The 10,813-nt window shown below is 47.9% G+C and overlaps 1 non-coding gene and 1 pseudogene across 1 annotated transcript; one reads left to right on the top strand and one right to left on the bottom strand.

The window, feature by feature from the left end:
- Positions 1-10,813, bottom strand: part of LOC112124981 — a 573,457-nt pseudogene that overhangs the window by 162,014 nt on the left and 400,630 nt on the right.
- Positions 9,153-9,224, top strand: TRNAE-UUC. The gene has a single exon. It is a non-coding gene; the product is annotated as a tRNA-Glu (tRNA).

Genomic DNA, 10,813 nt, shown 5'->3' on the forward strand with positions numbered 1-10,813 from the left:
TGTTAATCTGTCTGGTTCTCTAATTGTTTCTGCCTGCTGTATAATTAATTTTGCTAGGTGTAAGTCAATTAGGGTAGTGGGATATAATTGGTTAGAGAATTATGTTACAATATGTTAGAATTGGTTAGTTAAATTTCAGTAAAATGATTGGTTAAGGTATAGCTGAGAATATTAATATATAAACTGGAGGGGGAAGGGAAATTGGAATCATGTTTGTTAATTGGGGGAACGGGGAACAGGGACACAGGCAAGGCTCTGCGGCATCAGTGATGGGAAGAGGGACACGGGGTAAATGCTCTGCGGCGTCAGAGCTGGGAAGGAAACACTGGGGAACAGACTCTATCGGAGTATAGAGATAAGCCCAACTGGTGTGAAGGGCTTTGGAATATGCTTGCTTGGAAACTAACCCCAATAAACATTGCATTGTATGAGCTTCGGACTTCTGGTCTTTTGCTGCTTGCTGTCTGCATGACAAGAACCAGGGAAGTGGGAGGGTGAAGGGAAAGCTCTCTAACAAAACTGACATGACCTGATAACTAAGAGGTAAGCCTTTAAGGCAGGTTTTAATACACTTTGGAACTGATCAGGGATTCCCACGAGAACTGATGAGGGGGCCATGGAAAATACGCATTTAGATCTTTTTCTTGTTTTATATCTTTTCCGCATGAGGCACACTGTCATGGATCCATAGGATCTGTGCAATGCCTGGGCTTTTAAACAGTCCTTGGGAAGCCTCTGGCTTCAACAATCCTATTTCAAACTGTGAGCTCTGCCAGCAGGTCCAGCTGAACTATACTCCTGTTCAGAGACTGTTCCTCAGTCAATGCACAGAGCAAGTTTTTGCTGTGACACTGGGCAGACTTTTAAAACATAGCAGGGTTTATTAGTCAACTGAAACACAGCATTGGAAAGTCCTTAGATTAGCACAGAGAAGCAAAAAAGACTGTATAGTCCATACTGGCCAATGCCCTTGAGCCATGCTGCTGTAGAAAACAGTTTAGTTTCCTATCACTGTGCCTGTCCATTTGTCTTCGCTCCAGTAGAGCTCCCTCCATCTTCAAGCCCATTTCTTCCTGCTCCCAAAAACATAATGAGTCCATGTTTGTTTCTCTCAGCCAAGCTGAGATACACAGGCAACAATTATTTCCTTGTCTCTGTCAGGTATTCCATTGATATAGGTTGGTCCCAGCCAGTCCTTAATTACCCATTCATATCACCCCATGACAGCTATGTGACAAAACACCCCTTGTCTCCTGCTCTTTCTAATCATAGCAATACCAATCACAGAGGGAAACTGAGGTGTTTATTGGCATCATACAAATATCACCAAAATTCCCACCTCTATCACACACACATTGCTCACAGCCCTTGGAGAGAAAGCAAAGCACAGGAACTGGACATTAGTCCAGGGAACACAGTGGAGGACAAGCTGCAATCCTCAAACCCTGGTCAAAAAGGAGAGGCATGTGGGTCCCTACCCGTAGAGAGGGGCTGGCTAGAGGCCTGATACCTGAGAGGGCATTCCTTGAGCAGACCATGGAGACAGGTCAAAGGCTTAGCTACCCCAGAACTGTGACATCGCAAAAGCACATTTTGTGGAATTAGGAAATCTAGTGACTCAGGTGTAATGGGAGGGAGAATTAAACTCCCCCAGTGTGTGGAGAAGGCTGGGGAATTAAACACTAAAATTCAGGAGCAACAGCCTCTAATTCTTCCGGAAAGAAGGAAGTTTGGGGCGGGCTTTAGCAATTAGGTTGCTATGCAGTATCTCAGCAGTTGGACGCATTCCTAGATTGGAATTATTAATAAATAGGTGATGTAAATCATGAGTATTAATGCTTGATGCTTAATTATGGACTTCCCAAAGGCCACATATGGTTTGGGGCAGCTATTGACATTCTTGTAATCAGAGTAAAGGAGCAAATATGGTATAGAGCCATCCTATTACCATAAGGAAGCGGATAAAATACCTCTCCTAGTTACCATTTTTTCATTTTGTCGGGTCCGCGAGACAGTGTAAAGTGAAGTAGGGCTCCCTCTTCTGATGGACTTCCTTGCCCCTAGATCTTTATTTCCAATAGTGTCCATAACTTGTAAGTAAGCACAGTGCTAGGCCCTCTATACTATACTTATCTTAGTCTAATCCTTATGTGTATTGATCCTTGCCTATCATTTCAATTAGAACTATCTATATTAAATCAAGTTTCTTTGTGTTTCACCAAATTTATCTTCTCATTTAACTTTGAGTAGCCCTGTACAAGGGCAAGTTGTACCCCAGTACATAATCTTACAGGTGTAAAAATAGTACAGGATACACTACGACCCGGTGACATCATCAAAAAAAGTGCCCATTTGTGCCTGGGTAATGGCCCTGCTGTGGGAGGGAGGAATGCAGCAAGGACTCAGGATTGGTGGCCAGGGTCACTGTGCATAGAGATGGGGATGTTATATGGGGAGGGGGGTAATGAGTAGGAGAGGGAGGTCAAGAGTTAAAATAATAATATTTTGGGGGAAATGTATAATGAAGTGGAACTGAACAGAAATAAAACTGGAGTGTAGGCTCTAAAGCAACAAGGCTTGGGTAAGGATTCAGGATTAAAGGTCTGGGATCCCCCACAGCTCCAGATCCCTAAACCTCTCCTCCCTCCCACTGACCCACCCAGCCCACTTCCTGGGTGCCGTTCCTCCACACTCCCCTCCCCTTCTTCCCATTACTCTCAACCATCACCACCTCCCAGCACCTTGGTAGCTTCTTGTGTTCCCTCCCCGTCTCTCACTACCTCCTTCCTCCCTGCTGCTTCTTAGCTCTAATCCTGCACACACACACCCCATGGCCTGGCACCCCAGAATTAGTTACTCCTCCCTTCTCCTCCCCTCCCACAGCTCTGTTCTCCCTTCAACCGTGGGCTCCTGAATGGCAACTTTATACACTCTCCTATTAAAAGAGGAGCTCATCTGACTGTCACACAACCATACATGAGTCATACACCTATTTACTCAATTTAGAATTCTACAGGTGGCATATTTTCCTCTTAACATGAGGAAAAGGCATGAAAGCTCTAGTTATTAATGTATCCTATAAGGATACATTAAATGCAATTTTAAAATTACTAACAGCAACAAAAAGGCACATGTCCAAAAATTATTCTAGTGGGTGGAAGATAAGGCAAAAAAAGGGGGGCAAGGAAACTTGTCAACACTTGTATGATGAATAAAGTTATTACTATTCAGGTTCTTTAGAGACCCCACAGCTTCTAATAACCGAGGGGACAGGACTCCTTACCCAGCAAGACCACCGTCTCATAGTTCTCCTGCATGACATCCCTGTAGAGGGCTCTCTGAGTGGGGTCCAGCAGAGCCCACTCTTCCCTGGTGAAATACACAGCCACTTCCTCGAAGGTCACCGGCCCCTGAAAGAGCAAGAGTCCTACACTCAGTACCTGCTGCCCCAGTCACAACCCCACCACTCATGGAGGAAAGGAGCCAATCAAATGGAAGCTCTGGGTGGCTGACAGTCAGAAGTCCCAACCCCACAATGCTCAGAGCATCCAGAAAACGCCAGTGTGAGGGGGGAAAAGAGAGAGCCCCTTGTCTCTCCAGCAGATCCATCACACCCCTACTAGCCAGAGACTCATACAGGAGATGGAGGCCCTAGCAGGGTGCAGGGAGAGCTCGCTGGTAGAAAGGCCAACACTGTTCTCATTGTGAAGAGCTGGACAGGGCCAGACTTAGTGGTGGGCAGACTATGCAACGTTCCAGGGGGGCCTTGCTGAGGGGGTTCCTCTAGCAGAGGTGTCCAGTCTCTCCTCTCCCCACTTCTCTTCAGCTGTCTGCCGCTGCAACTGTTCCTGCAGCCCTGCCCCCTCCCCCCACTTGGAGCTGCCCCTGGCCAAGCTGCTCCCAGGAGCCTACTGTGTGCTGTGCAGGGGGGTTGCTGATTTTGGAGTGGCCCCACCCTCCTGCCTCTGTGCCCAGTCTCTGCTGAGCTGAGGTGAGGGGGACAAGATTCTGTGCTGCTGCCTCTGGGTCAGGAGTGGGAGCTGCTTGCCGCTGCTGCGGTCTGAACGAGCCTTCAGACTAGTGAGTGCTGCTGTGCTTAAAGTGAGAGCGTGCTGTGTCTCACAGTCCTGTAAGACACACTGTCTCTTCCACACACACAAACTGTCTCTTTCACACTCCAACACAGACACTTCAATTATTGTTATTACTTCTTGGTACTTCCTGTCAAAATGCGCAAGACACATATACTCTCTGTAATTTTATTCTTTCACATTCATTCAGGATTGCAGTGCTGTTATTTTAGCTTTTTAACTGGTCTGTGCATTTCATAATTTTATTTCTGACTTCTGCTTAAATTAAATTCTTTGAGTAATGAGTTCTAAAATGCCTAACCTGTCCTGGCTGGAGTAATTATCATTATTACTTTTAGTACCATATTTTGCTTTGTCATTCATTATTTAAAATGGTACAATCAAATAATAGACTGTAAGTTTTGCTTGTACTTACCTTAGCAGTGCTCATTTTTAAACATACTAGTTCAACTCAAAACTTTAGACACTGTGCAGATGAAGATCATTTATTTTCAAATTATATTTTTAGGTATATCTGTAAAGTAACTTAAAATTTATTTGAAAATGAATGCAGTTGTAAGTATGATACTAATAGCAATGAGGGAGTCAAATGTGAGTCACATACACAATTGTGATCAGTAAACATAAATTCCAAAATAACTAGAAAAATAAATTCCCGTTCTTAATAAAAGAGAAAAAACCTTAATTACGTATGTAAAATTAAGTAAGTATGTTTTCAGTGGAGTGAAAGACAATTGACTAAACTAGAGGAGATAATGGCAGTAACAGAGAGAGTGTCTGTTAGAGAAAGTAAGCGGATTTTATTTATTTTTATTTATCTCTGCTAAAGACAGGGTGAAAAGTATCAACCTTGTGTTTCTGATATCTGCGTTAAAGCTCCAGAACTAATACCTCAAGGCTTGGGATTGGGAATATCTTGCTGTATTATCTCCTCATTGTTCTAAATTTACATTTAAACTTAAAATGTGGCTGTAATTGGAGTCAGTATATATTTTTCTTTGTTTATGTAACTGTTAGATACAGTGCTCCTATCAGCAAAATTCCTAAATTATTATCTGCAAAAAAAAAAAAAAAGAACCTACTGTTTTCAGGTGCCTCGGTAACCCCTGGAATCACAGTTAAAGTTGCTCCCCTCCCCAAAATCTGAAATGGCCCCTGGTGAGCCAGGAGCAGCCATAGGGCTGCAGGATATCTGGGGCTCCAGCAAGATGCAGCCCTCATGTGAGAGCGCAAAGCCTGTCTTGAGCTGCAGGCAGAGCGCCGGGCACCACAAGCCACAGCAGCAGTGTAGAAGTAAGGGTGGGAATGGCAGCCAATGATTTTAGTTTACCGTTCATTCATTACCTGTTCATTGTGTGGTGCTATAAATAACTAACACATTATGTCATATAGAATCATTGTATGCTAAATAGAGAATAGATTGATCAGTATGTAGCGAGAATAATCATGTATTAGGTATCTAAGTAAATAGGGTTGAAACACAAGGCCTGTAGGCTGAGACCTGCAAGATTTTAGCTTAGCTATTTTAGTCCTTGGAGCTAAAAAATGCTGACATAAGTAAATGACCGAGGAATAACCCGATGCCCTAAGATTATGGGAAAAGAGGTATCAAGTGATAACAGTGTGAAAAATTAGCCAGCCTCTGTTTCCAAATATGCCTTAACCACAGGATACAGGTTGTGCATCAATACTAATGAGGTGTAATCAGAATCACATTATAAAAAGGGGGTGCCCAGAGCAGGAAAATTGAGCTCCCTATGGGAAATTCCAGCAGGAACCATCCCTCTACTGATGATCAGTCCATGAGAGACTCATCAGACCCTAATACTATTGTTCAGGATGTGAGTAGAACTATAGTTGTAATTTTTGCATAGGTCTTTATAGAATTTCTATATGCTTGGGTAGTCATAATTTTAATTGTAACTTTAATAAAACTTGTCAAACAGACTAGACTTTGCACTTGTGAATGTCTGTGTGGTCACTATCCTTGGTCTTTATGTGTTCCTAGAGACTATACATTTGAAGCAAGTAGCAGAGGTGACTTTCATTCTGTTAAGCTTGAAACTGTAGCCACCAGAGCCGAACCCACGGGGTGTAATACCACATTACAAAATGCACTTTAAATAAAATAAAAGGCTACACAATACACCACATACCAGGCCACTCTTACTTCTGTGCTGCTGCTGGCGGTGGCATTGCCTTCAGAGCTGAGCACTCAGCCAGCAGCTGCCACTATCAGGCCGCCCTGCCAGTGCTGAATTTGTGCCACGGCTGAGCTCTGGCATCTCTTTCAATAAAATTAAGAACTAGAGGGAGGCACCGGGGCCTGGAGGTGATGGTGGGAAGCCTGTGAGGGCCAGGGGTGATAGGGGGGTACCAAAATACAAGATGGCACCCTGGGCGATTTTCTCTAAGGCCAGCCCTGGAGCAGGGTATGGGGGGAGGGGCATATCCCCTAAGCCAGTGGTTCTCAAGCAGGGGGCCCTGGACCTCTTGGGGACTGCAAGCAGGTTTCAGGGGGTCCTCCAAGCAGGGCCTGTGTTAGACTTGCTTGGGTCCAGGGAAGAAAGAAGAAACCCCACTGCATGGGGCTGAAGCCTGGGGCCCTGAGCCCTATAACCAGGGCTGAAGCCAAAGCTTGAGCAATGAGCTTTGCGGGGGTATCTGTCGCATGGGGCCACAGGCAATACCCCTGTTTGCTACCCCCTAACACCAGCCCTGGCTTTTCTATGCAGAAAACCATGCATATGCAGGGCAGTGGAGTTTTTATAGCATGTTGAGGGGCCTCAGAAAGAAAAAAGTTGAGAACCCCTGGCTAAGCCTCATTGGTGGGTGCCCCCTCTACATCTCATAGCAGCTGCTGGTTAGTCAGGTCAGGCTCCAGCCCTGGGATTCTGGTCCGTTTTCCTAGCCCCACCTAGGTGTGTTGTTTGCTCTTCCACAAATTAGAGCATTTTCACCTTCTAACCTCATGGGTCTGTTCCTAGAATGTAAGCCACATATCAAACAAGTCCCAACAGGTTTGCTACACCCTGGTCTCCTCCCATTCTCCACCCTGAACATTTTCTGCCCCGCTCCAACCTCCAAACCAGACTGCCCAAGCCTTCCCACCTCCTGTGTATTTGCTGTCCCTCTCAGTCCAGCAGGAACCCACCAGTAACCCCCAATAATCCCTACCTGAACTGGGTCCTCTGCAGCCATTTCCTTTCCCTGTCCCATGGGAGGATGGGATGAACTGGAGTGAAATGTGGCCATCATTCTGCAGCCTGGCAGGGCGAGAAGGGCAGTTGTGGAGGTTTCAGAACAGGCTTTAGTTAATTTCACATCACAATTCCCCCAGGCCCTTTCCCTGCAGAGACACATCCTAGATTCTGCCATGCTGGGAAAATGCTTGATCTCTTCATTACAGTGTGGACCTGACCCCTCCTGCCAGGGCTAAGTCCACAGACATTTTTCAGCCTCCCCAGTAATAAAGTCTCTGAACAAAATGCTAGAAAGGAGCAGAACCAAAGGGTCTGGGCAGGCTCCATAGGGGACTCTGGCTCCTCCTTCCCCTCCGGTGCCCCTGCCATGCCCTGTTGCTGGCAGAGAAAGGCCACCCCATCTCCACCCCAGAGGGAGCTGTGTCTCATGGTTCCCCCAAACAGCACCCAGTAACCCCGATCCCTTTTGGGGAATAACTCAGGACAATTTCCCACCCAAACGAGGATGAATTGCTGCAGAAAAAATGGGGGGTAAGCCCCCCAAATATGAGGATAATTTAAATTGACATTTGAGAATTATGGAGAAAATCGGGAAAAATAAGAGACTAGAGAGTCAATAATTTTAGGAAAAACAAGGGAATCTCCTTGGGTTTTATAGTCCTGTGTGGTGAGGGGAGAGAAAAGGGGAAGAACTAGAGAGAATTGTTATCAGTATTTGAGAGGAAAGTGGCACAAACAGGAAAAGGATGCAAGTAGCTCTGCTCACCCCCGTGACACACACACACACACACACTTCTCCTCCTGGAATTTCCTGGCTGCACAGAGACCGTTCAACTCCCCACCTGTCCCAATGCCCTTCCCCCGCCTGCAACTCCAGCTTTTCCCCTCCCATCCCTTCCCACCACCGCCAGCCACGCAAAGGGGGTTCCCCCGGCCCCAGTCTCTGTCCCCACCCGAATCTCAGCGGTGCCTGGGGCAGATCCTGGCTGCAGCTGAGACCAGCAGCTCCGCTCTGGCTCAGGCAGCTCCAGCGCTGCTGGCAGCACATGTACAACCAGGGAGCAGCTGCTCAGCCTTGGCTCCAGGATCACAATAGAGGCAGCAGCAGCAGCACCTGGTCTGTGCCAGAGCCCCGCCCCCAGGAGCTGCCCCATATTGGGTCTCTGGGCTTTGTTCTCCCGCCTCCTGCCTCCTTCTTCCCAGCACCCACCGCTCCCAGCTGCTCCCTTCCTGTGTCCTTCAAATACCACCGCTGGGCGGGCTGCAGAGCTCGCTGGGGCTGTCTCCAGTGGCTGATTTCAGAGTAGCAGCCGTGTTAGTCTGTATCCGCAAAAAGAACAGGAGTACTTGTGGCACCTTAGAGAAATTTGTTAGTCTCTAAGGTGCCACAAGTACTCCTGTTCTTTTTCCAGTGGCTGAAGTTGCCTCCATCTCTGTTTCACCTGGGGAGGGACGAAGAGAGGAGATGGTCCCAGGGTGTGAAAGCAAAATTAGGGGGCAGGGAAAGAAGGACTGTTTGGAAAGGTGGGTTTTTTGCGGGGGGGGTGTGTGTGATCCAGATGGAGTCAGAAGAACTTGGGCAGCAGAGGCTCAGAGAAATTGAGGGGAACCCCATGGGTGTCCCAGTGTTGGCCAGGGTTTGTACAGCACCTTGCACAATATGGGGTCCTGATCTCAGTCATGGTCTGTGCAGCACCTGGGAGCCCCAATCTCTGTTTCTTGATCACAGGCACTGGGAATAGATAGAGGGAAAACCTCAGCACCTGAAGGGTTAATGAAGCACTGTGTGCAATCCCTGCTGGGTGGTGCTGCTGCTCTTATGAGGGGTTGTCTTAGTAGACAAACATCATCACCCCAGTCCCATATGGTCTAGTGGTCAGGATTCCTGGTTTTCACCCAGGCGGCCTGGGTTCAATTCTCAGTGTGGGAATAGTGCAGAGCTTTTGCTCACAGGGGAGGAAGTAAATGAAAGGAATGGGGAGGGATCCTGGAAGCAGGGGATTTGGACAGTGTTGGGAGGGGATCCCAGAAGTGGGAGTGGGGGGCAGAGGTCTGAGGGGAGATCAGGGAAGGATCCCAGCATTGTGGGAAGTGGGCAGCATGGAGAGCCCAGGCCTGGCATGGGGACTGGGAAGAGTGACTGTCCTTCTAAACTCACCAACTGCAGACTAGGCAGGCTTGGAAGAATTACATATTTGTTGGTAAATGTCAATTTCTGTGTAAACACACAACCCAATGGCAAAATATTTCCATCGATAATAATCAAAATTGATAGATGGGCAAAGTAAGAAACATGCTGCTTGAGAACTTATCCTATTCTAATCCTATAGGGTTCCCTTCTGCCTTAGATGCCACCATGTGGGTGTTTCATTTCCCTCCCCAGTTTCACACAGAGAAACAATTTCCTTTGCATGGATCCATGAACAGCAAAATCTTCCTGTGTCGCTTGTCTGAGCCAGGGCATTCAATTCCATTGAGACCTTCTCTCCTGCAATGGCAATGGTCAGACAGAGGGGACGTGGCCACCTTCCCCCCTGGCAGTGAGATATTCCCTCTCCTCTTTCTTCATGCTGCTGCTGTTATTCCATGAATCATCAAGGATGGAATAAAAAGCTGAGTTTACTCCAGGGTGAGGAAAGAAAGGAGCCACCAACTCCCCCAAAAAATCTCAGTCCCCCAGAGGAAACCTGCCCCTGCTATTGGAATCACTGATGTGCTGGAGATAAGATGGGAAAGGGACTGTCTGAATTATCAAGGCGGGGAATGAACAATCTACAGCAACATCATTAACCAGAAACACACTCCAATCATGCTCCAGCCAGAAGGGAAATGGGCAGGAACTCTTGCTGTTCAGCCATGGACACACTTACAGAACTGCACAGCAGTCAGTGTGGTGTCTTACCATCCAAGGTGCAAAATGGAGCCAGTCTGGACTTCTTGTCTTATTCTTAGGCAAGTCTACATTCAAAATGCCCCTGACCGCTGTGGGTTCCCCACTCCCCCTTTGCCCCTAGCTCCTGCACTCCCAACCCTTGCACCTCCTTCACCCCTAGCCCTTGCCCCCTCCTGTACCCTAACCCCTACACTGGGTCCCCTTTGCTCTTAACTCCTGCACTCCCCTCCTGTGCCCCTAGCCACTGCCCCTCTCCTGCACCCCCTTCACTCCTAACCCCTGCACTCCCTTCCAGTGGTGAGCAGGAGGCGGTTCGCACCAGTTCGCAAGAACCGGTTGCTAAAATTAGACGCCAGTGGAGAACCGGCTGTTAAAGGGCCGGGCAGGTGGGAAAACAACTCCAGTCCACGGGCCACATCCGGCCCGCAGGACCATCCTGTCCCCCAACTGAGCTCCCAGAAGTCCCAGCTGGGACCTCCCCCGGCCCCTCCCCCGCTTCCCCCCCTCCCCCAGAGCCACAGCATGCCGAGCCACCGGCAGCTCAGCTCCCCAGACCTGCCGCTTTGAACAGCTGCTGGCAAGGGGTGGGGGCTGCAAGCTCCAGGGCCGCCCCCAGAACCTCTGCC

The sequence above is a fragment of the Terrapene carolina genome, unplaced genomic scaffold, assembly GCF_002925995.2.
Source record: "Terrapene carolina triunguis isolate 2854851 unplaced genomic scaffold, T_m_triunguis-2.0 Scaffold638, whole genome shotgun sequence".
Taxonomy (NCBI): domain Eukaryota; kingdom Metazoa; phylum Chordata; order Testudines; family Emydidae; genus Terrapene; species Terrapene triunguis.